Source organism: Bos indicus x Bos taurus, chromosome 26 (genome assembly GCF_003369695.1).
Source record: "Bos indicus x Bos taurus breed Angus x Brahman F1 hybrid chromosome 26, Bos_hybrid_MaternalHap_v2.0, whole genome shotgun sequence".
NCBI lineage: Eukaryota > Metazoa > Chordata > Mammalia > Artiodactyla > Bovidae > Bos > Bos indicus x Bos taurus.
Window position 1 is genome coordinate 29,016,772 of NC_040101.1, and position 13,009 is coordinate 29,029,780.

At 39.3% G+C, this 13,009-nt stretch overlaps 1 long non-coding RNA gene across 2 annotated transcripts in view; it reads right to left on the bottom strand.

Moving 5' to 3' along the window:
- Window positions 1–13,009, bottom strand: part of LOC113884457 — a 37,342-nt gene that overhangs the window by 15,403 nt on the left and 8,930 nt on the right. The window contains exon 3 of one of the 2 annotated variants that reach the window (XR_003508874.1): window positions 137–316. The exons of the other annotated variant lie outside the window; for it this stretch is intronic. This is a non-coding gene — a long non-coding RNA (uncharacterized LOC113884457). The remainder of the gene's footprint in view (window positions 1–136; window positions 317–13,009) is intronic. 2 annotated transcript variants of the gene reach the window in all.

Below are 13,009 nucleotides of genomic sequence, written 5' to 3' on the forward strand. Positions count from 1 at the left end.
ACATGTTTTGATAGATTTTATACCTAAGTATTTGTATTTTTTTTTTGGTGCTATTGTAAGTGATAGTTAAAAAAAATTTCAAATCCCAATTGTTCATTGCTGGTCTCTAGCAAAGTATAAGAAATTAGACTTTTACCTTAATTGCTGCTTTGAGCTTGTATCCAAAGCCACTCTGAGGGAAAGCTGGGGCAGGATGGGTCAGTAATCACAGCTGTCCCCTTCCCCATCTGTCTCTCCTTCCTCCTCTGTAAATATTTGTTGATCTCATTTGACTGAGTTGATGTTATGCTAAAGAACATCTAGGGAGGCGTGGGTACTGTTGAGAAATAAGGGGAAATGTGTAAGTCTTAAGGCTAAGATCTTTGGAGGAGAGATCTTTGAGGTCTTGGTTTTTGAGACAGAATGATGGGTGTGGGAGAATTAGAGGTAGCAGCATCATGAAAAGGGAGAGAGGGCTTTACCAGACAGTGTGGATAAAGATGTAGGCATATTATGCCTGATGTTATATGTAACAACCTACCAGAATAGTATGTGAATTGAGATCAAACTCTTGTTTTTGACTCAGAGAAATTAGATATAATTAAGTCATTGCTGTGTTAATGTTAATGCTCCTGTTGGTTTCAGAAAACAGCAAGATTACAAACACAAACTGCCTCTGTGTGACTTGGGGTTCATTGCTGACTTGATGTTTGTTGGTTGTAACAAAGTGTGGCTTTCAGTGAAAACAGTGTTGAGAAAAAGAAGATTCTAGCGAGGGATAAATTAGGAATTTGAGATTAGCAGATACAAACTACTATATATAAAATAGATAAACAACAAAGTCCTGTATAGCTCAGGGAACTATATTTAATATCTTTTAATAACTTATAATGAAAAAGAATATGAACAATTTTATATATATATATATATATATATAGGTCTCCTGCATTGTAGACAGATGCTTTACCGTCTGAGCCACCAGGGAGGTCATATATATACATACATATATACACACACACACACATATACAGGTGTGTGAAACTGACATTGTAAATCAACTCCAGTTTAAAAAAAAAATTAAGTGAGAAGATTCTATCCCCTATCTTTTTATCCCCTAGTGCCTAGCAAGGTACCTGGGAAGTAGTTCTCAATACACGTATATTGAACAAATCTGGAAGCAACTGGCAAATTTAATGCCCAAGTGCCCAAGGCAGGAGCAAGGCAGAGATGAGCAACTGCATTCAACATAACTGACGGAAACAGACCAATCAAGATTCATGTGGCTTCCAGGGATTTTTGCAATAAGTAGTCCAACACTCTGGATGGAAGGCTGTTGCTGACCTAGTGATGGGGTATTTTGAAGACACGTCTCTGCTTTGGATTGCAGGTAACTGGGGACTCACACTTTCCCTAAGTCTGCAGAATGTCTACTGAGCTGTCAGAGAATGAAATGTGTAGCTAGGGAGATATGCCGGTGTGCAGGAGGACCATAAAGTGATAGGATAGCCCTTACAATCTTTTCTAGTCAAGATCACCTGTGACTCCCTTGAGCAGAAGCTCTTGAACCTTGAGGGGTGGGGCAGGGGGGAATTAAGAGGCAGCAAGTGCAGTGGGGGAACCACTTCTAAGAGGGCTGCTCTGAGTTGCAAGTACTTGCTGTATGAGGGAAGAGATATCCTCCCACCAAAGTCCCAGTTTTCAGTCTGAGTCCCAGGGAAATAATTTATACAAAGTTTTCACCTGGGACATTTCCCTGAGAACTGGCATATCATGCACATGTCTTTCATGCCTCTGCAAACACTAAATAAATTTCTTTAGGTGGTTACTCTGCCCAAGAACACAACCATTTTCTTTTTAGGCAAGGACCTAAAATTCAACAGTAATACTACTTCAGAGAGAGACGAATGTCCATTAACAGTTAAAGAGATAGGACTGGAAAAGGTCAGTTTTCATTCTAATACCAAAGAAGGGCAATGCAAAAGAAAGTTCAAAGTACTGCACAATTGCACTTATTTCACATGCTAGCAAGGTCATGCTCAAAATCCTCCAGGCTAGGCTTCAACAGTACGTGAACCAAGAACTTCCAGATGTTCAAGCAAGATTTAGAAAAGGCAGAGGAACAGAGATCAAATTGCCAACATCCACTGGATCACAGATTAGGCTAAAGCCTTTGACTGTGTGGATCACAACAAACTGTGGAAAATTCTTCAAGAAATGGGGATACCAGGCCACCTGACCTGCCTCCTGAGAAATCTGTATGCAGGAGAAGAAGCAATAGTTAGAACTGAACATTGAACAACAACTGGTTCAAAACTGGGAAAGGAATATGTCAAGGTTGCATATTGTCGCCCTACTTATTTAACTTATATGCAGAGTACATCGTGCGAAATGCCAGGCTGGATGAATCACAAACTGAAATCAAGATTTCCAGGAGAAATATCAATAACCTCAATAAGCAGATGACACCCCCCTTATGGCAGAAAGCAAAGAGGAACTAAAGAACCTCTTGAGGAAAGTGAAAGAAGAGAGTGAAAAAGCTGGCTTAAAACTCAACATTCAAAAAACAAAGATCATGACATCTGGTTCCATCACTTCATGGCAAATAGATGGGGAAACAATGGAAGCAGTGACAAACTTTATTTTCTTGGGCTTCAAAATCACTGTGGACAGTGACTGCAGCCATGAAATTAAAAGATGCTCGCTCCTTGGAAGAAGAGCTATGACAAACCTAGACAGTGTATTAAAAAGCAGAGACATTATTCTGCTGACAAAAGTTGGCACAGTCAAAGCGATGGTTTTTCCAGTAGTCATGTATGGATGTGAGAGTTGGACCATAAAGAAAGCTTAGTGCTGAAGAATTGACGCTTTTGAACTGTGGTGTTGGAGAAGACTCCTGAGAGTCCCTTGGACTGTAAGGAGATCAAACCAGTCAATCCTAAAGGAAATCAACCCTGAATATTCATTGGAAGGACTGACACTGAAGCTCTAATACTTTGGCCATCTGATGCAAAGAGCCGACTTGTTGGAAAAGACCCAGATGCTGGGAAAGATAGAAGGCAGGAAGACAAGGGAACAACAGAGGATGAGATGGTTGGATGGCATCACCAACTTAATGGACATGAGTTTGAGCAAGTTCCAGGAGATGGTGAAGGACAGGGAAGCCTGGTGTGCTGCAGTCTATGGGGTCACAAAGAGTTGGGCATGACTGAGCGATTGAACAACAACAACAAAGAGAGAGGATTTACTGTGTGAGGTCAAGGGCATGAGCTTTGTTTTTCTTTAAAAATATATTTATTTATTTAGCTGTGCCAGGTCTTAGTTGCGGCATGTAGAATCTAGTTGCAGCATGTGGGATCCAGCTCCCTGATCAGGGATTGAACCTGAGCCCCCTACATTGGGACTACAGATTCTTAGCCACTAAAGTACCAGGGAAGTCCCAAGGGCATGAACTTTGTAATCAGTCTAGTTGAGTTCCGTTTTTTCAGTTCTGCCTACACTAGCTTTGTGGCCTCGGACAAATTGCTTGATTTCTCTGAATCTCTGAGAAACAGGGATGATGATAACAATAATATCCATTCTGTTGACATTATAGGCTATTGTTGTAGGCATAAAGTAGTATGCATTAATTATGATTGTTGTTGGGGCAAAATTGGCATCAGTAGTCCCTGAAAATTGCCCCAGGAGAGAGTCCATTTAGAAGCACTGACATGTGGAATGAATAGTCTAATCTGGGAGTCTTACCAGCTAAGGATTTTCATGGGAGGGCTTGCAAGAGGGCTAAAACATGAGTTTGCTTTGAGGAGTGGGTGGGATTCAGATGTGAGAGAACTTTTCTAGAAAGAGAATAGGTGGGAGCAAATGTTTAGAGGCCAGGATAAACAAGACATTTATGTCACCTATCAAATTCTGCCCACTCCACATTGCAACTTCTCTAACATGCTGGTATCTAGTTTAACATACAACAGGCTTTGCCATCCCTAATTTACAGATGGTGAAACTGAGACTCAGTAAGATTAAATGTGTTGCCCAAGGTCACCTAGAAAAGAAATGGCAGAGCCAGGGCTCAAATCCAGACTATCTGGGCCAAACTCAAAGGTCCTTCTGGAATATATGCTGCATGTTTGGAACACAGCACATAGTTTCAGTTTGGATGGAAAGGAAGGTTTCCTGCTAGGGCACTACGGGTGGAGAGAGGGCTGGGTAAACCAGAATATTGAGTGCAAGGCAAAGGGGTTTGTATTGACCACAAAGCCTAGGGTGGCAAAGTATGTGAGCAAGCAAGCCACATAATCTAATATTTATCCAGGATTTCCAAGGCATAGGCTATACCAACTAATAATTAGGCAGTTCAGAAGGGAGAAAGCTACCCTTCGTCTTTAGTCCTGAATGATTCCTCCTCTTGAACTTATTTTCTTGATTGTTATTCCTCAGCAATTTCCACCCCACAGATAGCATCATATGTCAATAATGAGCAAGGTGAAAGAGATCCTGATTGGTTCTGGATCCAGTAGTGAAGTACAGTGATGAAAGTGCTCACACACAGACTATTATAGCACCCTGAGTACCACTGAATCAAGCCTTCCGTAAGAGCCGTCTACATTCTTTTCCTAAGCTGAAGGTTTCAGTGTAGGTCAATGGTGAAAGGTGAATTGCTAGAGCGCTAATAGACAATGCCCACTCCTTCCTTACATTGTGTGAGGGAATTTCTTAACTGATTAAGTAGAAGTTTGCTTGGGATCTTAAGTGTGTAGCTGCAGTAGCAATTCCTTCTGTCCTCCAATCCCTTTTTTAAGGGAATTTTAAAATGAATGCTGATCTTCAAAGCTTCAACAAATGTATACGCCCTATGGCCACATTTTCACTGTTAGGAATTTATCAGCAAACTCAAGAATGTGAGTATGGTGTGCTCTTTATAATACCAAAACATTGGAAACACCTATTTTCACTACTGGGGACTTGGTTGAGTAAATTGTGGTCCATCTTACTCAGTAGAATGCTATGCAGCCATTAAAATGATATTGTTGAAGAATATTTAATGGCATAGAAATTGTCAACCTCCCATGGCACATCAGCATTCTTAGGTAGAATTGATATAATTTGGTCCCTTAGATAGGCAACCACATTGGCTCTGTCACCACCTGATCTTCAACTCTTAGCCTTACACTTGGGATGCTGGAGATGTTGGAATTAATGAGCAAATCAGCAAATTCCAGCATCTTCTACTTAGTGCCGTGTCATCTTTAACCAGTGCAACTGAGTGTAAAATAAGTTCTTGAGTTTGTTAAAATGAGTTACAACACAAAGGCTCTCCAGTTTAAAAAAATAAAAAAAGAGAAAGGAAGGAACTCCCCTCCTTCCAGCTCCCCTCAAGTCTCTAATCTCATCTATGAAAAAGAACTGTACTTTACTGTCCACAAAACAGTCTGTTTTCAAAGTGAGAGAACTGCTCCGTGAGGGGAGCCATCAGTAACTGCGGTTCATGAATTCCTGCTTGTTTATAGAAAGCAGGGGCTAAGGATAGACACTTTGAAACCACCTGTGAAAGAATTAAAGACCAAGGGGGGCAAAACCCCCATCACAAACAGAATCTCACTGATCAAGTGTGAAAGAAAAGGAAGAAAGAAAAAGCCAAGTAGATCTTTGCAGGCAACCACTAGATGGACATAGAATTCAAAAACATTCTTTAGTGAGATCAAGGATAACAGGCTTTGAAGCCTGGAGGGCTGGCGAGTCTCAGGACCAGCCTGGCCATGGCAATCCCCACACCGAAGCATCCACAGTCTTGCACTTGCTGGAGTAAAGCATTTAAATGGGAACAATGTCAAATTTCACAGCTATCTTATGGCCAGTGACCTTACGGGACCCCAAAGGAAAGACAGATAAAAAAATGATTGTTCTCAACAAGTTCTTGAAAGCGGAGAAATCACATAGACAACCTCGAGAAACAACTTCAAAATGAAAATGTCCACAAACTGGCAGGCAAACAGTGCTTATTTATTTATTCACCTATTGATTCTTTTTACCGAGGACTCAACCGTGTGTTCTGACTCTACAGAATACACACAAAGATAAAGTCCATCACCACAGGTCATTTGTTTATGAGGATGATATTATTGTGGGAGAGGAAGAGGTCACAACTATTCTGAATTATTTAATCAATTTGAAACAGGTTTTATTGTTATAGAGACATAGTATCAGACCAAAAAACCCCCCATACATTAGGCGTGTCTTTTAGACCAGAATTTCAGTGACACTTCTCATGCCCTAACTATGTGTAAGTGAATCATCTTAATTTTTTAAAGAGAAAATTTAAAAGAAATAAACATTACACATGTGGTGAAAATTCCCTCTCATCATGGCCCTCCAAATCTCCCACCTTCCTTCCCAGAGGCAGCTATTACCATGAGTTTGAGGTGTATAATTCTGTTCCAATTTTTTACCTTTACCTGAATATATATGGTCCCTAAAGAATTATGATACTGTTTTGTTTGTAAATTTTTTGGTAAATGGTATCATACTATATATATTGCTCTGAATTTATTTTGCTAGTACATTCAACTTTATGTTTTTTCTACCTATCCAGGTAATTGCTTTATTCCTTTTTTAGACTTAATTTTTTTAAGTCTTTATTGAATTTGTTACAAATATTGCTTCTGTTTTATGTTTTGGTTTTTTGGCCAGGAGGCATGTGGGACCTTAGTTCGCCAACCAGACATTGAACCCATACCCCCCTGCATCGGAAGGTGAAGTCAACCACTAGGCTACCAGGGAAGTCCCTGGACTTAAATGTTTTAGAGGAAGAAACCAAGAAGGAAGAAAAAGTTTATTCACACAGAACAGTTACATGTACCTATATGTTTCTGCCTGACTCTGACTGGGACACTAAAGTCAGGAAGACTTCTTGGAAGAAGGGAGGCCTACATTCAGCTTTTGAAAGAGAGAGAGGAAAAAAAAAACAAGTGGCAAAGAATGTCATAGTACATTTCAGAGAGACCCCTTAAAGTAATATCCTAAACTAGGAATTGTTGAGGTTTGCTGTGTGATCTTTCTTTCACTACTTAGAATATGGGTTCTACGGCTTTTTTTTTTTTTTTTTCTCTATTTTTACATTTTGGTTACGTGAAAGTTTCAACTGTGAAAGTTCCTTTAAAAAGGAATGTAATACTAATCAAGATTTACTAAAACCAAACAACTTCAGAAATTCAATAAAACACTAGCACTGAAGTCCAACAGGTGACACACAAACCAATTACAAATGAAAGAGTCTTTGGTCAATGGGGTTGCTGGTGTGCTGAATAAAATACATTCAAAATGTATTTTCAGTGTGAGATAAAGATATGGAGGTCACAAGTAAGTGCTACTTGTGTTAGTAGTTTTAATTTTACCTTGTCAGCGCCCCATGTACAAAACTTGAGAAAGCGAGACTTTGATTTGTTCAGTTTCCTTAAGGAGGGGCCACAGAATCCTTGAAGCATGATTTGAAAAAGATGGATAAGATATTCCACCCAAAATTCAACATCACCTTTAATCTTGCCCTCTCCTCCTCTAATCCCTAGGTAATGTTTTGTGCTTCTTTTGCAGGAAAGCAATTTTGTTAATCACTTTAGCACCAATTCTTGCATCCCTGGCAATACTCAGAACTGCTTCCATCCAAGTCTTTGATGTGGGAAAGAAACACACACACTCTTTCGCATGTAATCTGAAAACAATTCACCTCTTGCCAATGAATGCACAGCACTCCACTTTAATAGAGAGCAAGTTCTGTGGAGGTTTCTAATCCTTTCTGCCAAAGAAGAGAAGAGAGAGAATCACTCAGGTAGCCCAACCTCATTCAGAAGTTAAAATCACTTGGAATGTTTTGTGGTGTGTTTGGGGCTTTTTAAAAATATCACTTGCTGAAGATTACTGCTCTCAGGGGAAATCAAAACAACTCAAGATCAAAAAAATAAATAAAAAATAAAAAAATAAAGGTTCCTCAGCCCCAACTCAAACAGGATATTCTTCTCAACTCAGATAACTCTTGATCTAAGTGTATTACAAGAAACCTGCTTTAATCCCTCAAAGCAATGGTGTTATAGATAAGTAGCGGTAACATAGGTGGCTTAAATTCCAGAAGTGTACAAAAGACTTGGTTGGAAACAAAACTAAAAAAGAAAGAAAGCTCAATTCTGCATTGCTGTGACTTGAAGAGGGAAATTTAGGGCAGTAAAAATGCAAAGAATGACCCCTAAAAAATAAATCTCTATAAAAGTCTAGATTTGTCTTAATGGTCTTGTGTGTTGCTTACAGTATGTGTCTGAATTTGTGTGTGTTAGGGGTATGTTTGTGTAAGCATTTTAAGACAGGGAAATTGTTTTACTGATTTCTGGATCTGATGGGGTTCATTTGACAAATCTCTTTATATATTTTACTATGATAGTACCACATTCTGAAGCTTTGTTTCACAAAGGACTTTTAATAACTTAACCAATTTTAAGTTTAATTTAAAAATTTTAAACATTCCAGCATTTTATCTGTTTGGTCCTTTTTCCTAATGTATCCCTGCTTACTTAAATGCAGTGAGTATTCTTTTTCCTTCCATCAGTAATTGAAGTATTTTCACAATCTGGGTATTAATTTTGATCTACCTTCTGACATCCTAGTTAACATATCTCCTCCTCGGAAGCAAACACTGGTACTAGGTTAACATCCTAGTTAACATCTCCTCCTGCCCCCAACTCCTTCACTGTAGCTTTCTGAGGCAAGGTAGCAGTAATTTTTTCCATTATTCCCGAAATATGCTTGAAAATGTATAATCACTTTGCTGTATACCAGAAACTAACACAACACTGTAAATCAACTATACTTCAGTTTTTAAAAATCTATAATTTCTCAGGATCTCCATCTCTCATACCACTCAACAGAAGAATCACTGTGATCAGACCCACAGCTTCCCTAGCTTTTTAAAAAGATAATATTTATTATTCAATAGGCAATCCATACAGTTAATAGTCTAAAAATTCAAAAGGTATGAAATAGTGTATAGTGAAAAGAAACCCTATCCTGTACCCAACCAGTCCTCCTTGGAAGCAAACGCTGGCACAAGGCTTTGTGTCCTTGTCCAGAGAGAGCTGGCACCCGAAAAGTCGAAGCAGGCCAGCGTACTTTCCCACCCACCCCTCAGTGGTGACATGGATACACTCCTGCATTTTGCTTTTTCACTTAATGTTTATTAGCTACCCTTCTGCATCTGATCCTCCTCATTCTTTTTCACAGCTGTTTGTTTACTGTTCTATTCTATGGGTGTTCGGTAATGCATTTAAACAGTGTGAAATACATTTGTCCCAAACATTTCTATTCTCTGTCAATAGCTTGTTTCTTCTCCGGTTGTTTCTGTGACTCTGCTGCGGGCACTGCTGAATAAGTAACATGGGTTTTAATTAACTGTATCATGGAAGGCTCTTGAAAAATGTTTATTTTTGAAAATCTTTAAAATTAAAAAAAATTTATCTAAAGGAATATGAGTTTATAGTTTTAAGAAATCTGGACTTATGGGAGTTGTGTGATACCAAGACTTTGTTAATTTTCTTAACCTACAAAATGTTAAATATTGCTTTATATACCTTTAATTGAATACCAGTTCAACAGACTATCTCATATGACTAAGGACTCAAATCAAGGAAACTGTAATGCAGTTGACTTTAACTCTTGGGAGAGCTAGGGAAGTTGTGGGTCTGATCACAGTGATTCTTCTCCTGTTGAGTGGTATGGAAGATAGAAATCTTAAGAAATTACAAATTTTTTAAAATTGAAGTATAGTTGATTTACAGTGTTGTGTTGGTTTCTGATATACAGCAAAGTGATTCATATACATACATATATATATAATATTCTTTTCTGTTATAGTTTATTACAGGATACTGAACATAGCTCCCTGTGCTATACAGTAGAACCTTGTTGTTTATCCTTTTTGTATATGGTAGTTTGTATTTCGGAGAAGGCAATGGAATAGAAGCCTACCAGGCTCCTCTGTCCATGGGATTCTCTAGGTAAGTATACTGAAATGGGATGCCATTTCCTTCTCCAGGGGTTCTTCCCAACCCAGGGATTGAACCCAGGTCTCCTGCATTGCAGGCAGGCTCTTAACCATCAGAGCCACCAGGGAAGCCCAGTACAAATGATATCATGATATTTATCTTCTCTGTCTTACTTCACTTAGTATGATATCTCTAGCTCCATCCATATTGCTACAAATGATGGTATGTCATTCTTTTTGATGGCTGAGTAGTATTCCATTGCATGTATATATCACATCTTCTTTACCCATTCATCTGTCAGAGGACATTTAGGTTGCTTCCATGTCTAAATAGTGCTGCTGTGAACATTAGGTTGCATGTATCTTTTCAAATTAAGAGCTTTCTCCAGCTTTATGTCCAGGAGTGGGATGGCTGGATCGTATGGCAACTCTTATTTTTAGTTTTTTAAGGAAGCTCCATGCCTTTTTTAATAATGGCTGCACCAATCTACATTCCCACCAACAATGTAGAAAAGGTTCCCTTTTCCCCACACCCTCCCCAGGATTTGTTATTTATAGACTTTTTTGTGGGGCCATACCATGCAGCTTGTGGGATCTTAGTTCCCTGACCAGGGACTGAACCTGGGCCCTTGGCAGTGAGAGCACAGAGTCCTAACTATTGGACCACCGGGGAGCTCCCTATTTGTAAATTTTAAAAGTGTTTTATTGATTTGGCTGTGCTGGGTCTTAGTTGTGGCATCTTTAGTTGAGCAACTAAAGCGCACCATTTAGGTGTGCTCTTAGTTTCAGCATGTGAAATCTAGTTCCCTAACTGGGGATCAAACATGGGCCCCTGCATCGGGAGCGTGGATTCTTGGTCACTGGACCACCAGGGAAGTCCCTGTAAACACTTTTTTTTTAAAAGATGTATTTTTTTTTGGCAATAGTGGGTCTTCGTTGTTGCACGAATTTCTCTAGTTGTGGTGAGTGGGGGCTACTCTTCCTTGTAGTGGCTTCTCTTGTTGGGGAGCATGGGCTGTAGGCACACGGGCTCAGTAGCTATGGCACAGGGGTTTAGTTGTTCTGTAGCATATAGGATCTTTCTGGATCAGGGATTGAACTGGTGTCCTTTGAACTGCAAGGTGGATTCTCAACCACTGGACCACCAGAAAAGCCCCCTGTAAACTTTTAATGATACCATTCTGACCAGTGTGAAGAGGTACCTCATTGTAACTTTGATTTGCATTAAGAGATGATAAATGAAGGATCCTGGGTTGTGCCACACATCCGCTGAGATTGGTCATGCTTGAGGAAGGCATAAGCACCTGGGCAAAATTTCCTTTCCACTTCCTGTTGGCTCCCATAGCACCCGGAGGCCCATGCCCTGGCCAAGTGGGGATCTGAACTCCTCACTTCATCTTGCCAAGGCTGGTAACTGTGCAATTAATGTTTGGTTCTACTGTCAGACTGACTTCCATTTCAGGTTTTTCATTTGTCCATTTTACTCCTAATTTATGAGCTTCTAGCACATATATGAAGTTAAATTTCTCTTTCCGCCCTTTTTTTTTTTTTAAATGAGGAAGCTCTTCTAGCGGAAAGCCTATCATCTGTTGTGAAGGAGAGCTGGTGTTGACTTGAGGCAACAGAGTTGGTGGTCCAGTGGCCATTGTCTTGTGTTAGAAGCAGGTGGTCTTGCTAAGCTTCATGTGTTTGGAAACTTCTCTGATTGGAGCTTGTGTTGTTAGAGGAGGAACTCAAGTTGTACTCCTTTTTCAGGACAATCTGCTGAAATCCCCAGGGGCTATGGACTTCTTCCTGCTTTTCTCTCCCTGGTAGGTTTTAAATGTAGGGGATTTTTCTCACTCATCTTTCCATTTGAAAGATGCCATAAGAAAGGGGAAAACAGCTGCCACGAGAAAGGGCGAAAAGCAATTATATAGAGTATATAATTCTTTAGAAGTAGTGACATAGGTTCTCAAAAGATAACAGTTAAATATGGGCCTAAAAGTCATAATTCTCTTTACACAGTATGTGTATGTATATATATATGTGTATATGTGTGTGTGTGTGTATATACACACATACACACACACATTTTTAAAAACTAAAAATCCCCCAAATTAAATAAGACCAATATTTATTCCACTCACATCCAAACTTTTGTTTGTATTTAACAGCTGAATACAACCTACCATCTGTTCAAAATAATGTAACTGAATGCTATTTCAGAAAAGTTGTCTTTTGTGTTTTTCACATTTTTAACAGGACCCCAAACCTAGGACAAGATAAATTATATCCTGTGGTTTTAGTTACTGTAATGAATGCCTCAAATGAAAAAAATTTACCTGAAGTTTAGGCATTCCTAAATAGTATAATTATAGAAACAGAAACAAGGTTATATTTGACCTTGTACTTTCTTCCAGAAGAGCTGAAGATGCTTAAGAGAAATTTTTTCCCTAGAACTTATCATCTTCTTCTTGAAAAAGAACTCATTTATATATATTCTATCTCAGTGGTAACTTTATTTTTATTATGTATCTATGTATGTATTTGGGCTTCCCAGGTGGCGCTAGTGGTAAAGAACCTGCCTGCCAGTGCAGGGGACATAAGAGATGCAGGTTCAGTCCCTGGGTCGGGAAGATGCCCTGGAGGAGGGCATGGCAACCCACTCAAGTATTCTTGCCTGGAGAATCCCCATGGACAGAGGAGCTTGGTGGGCTACAGTTCATAGGGTTGCAAAGAGTCGGACATGACTGAAGCGACTTAGCATGCACAAACCCATGCATGCACATGTTATGTATTTAAAGAAATTCCCAGAACATTTCACAAGATTTATGGTTGCCTTTATCTTCGTTTTGTATCTTTCATTTGTTGCCAAATGACTCAGTCTTCTGACAGAGATCAGAAAAATCACAAATTCTGATGTCAACATAAATTATCTTAGATCCTAATGCTGATGGTGTGCTCTCCATTTTGTTCAAAATTTCCTTGAACACCACTTATTGACATAAGAATGCTATCTCAGACTAACTAATG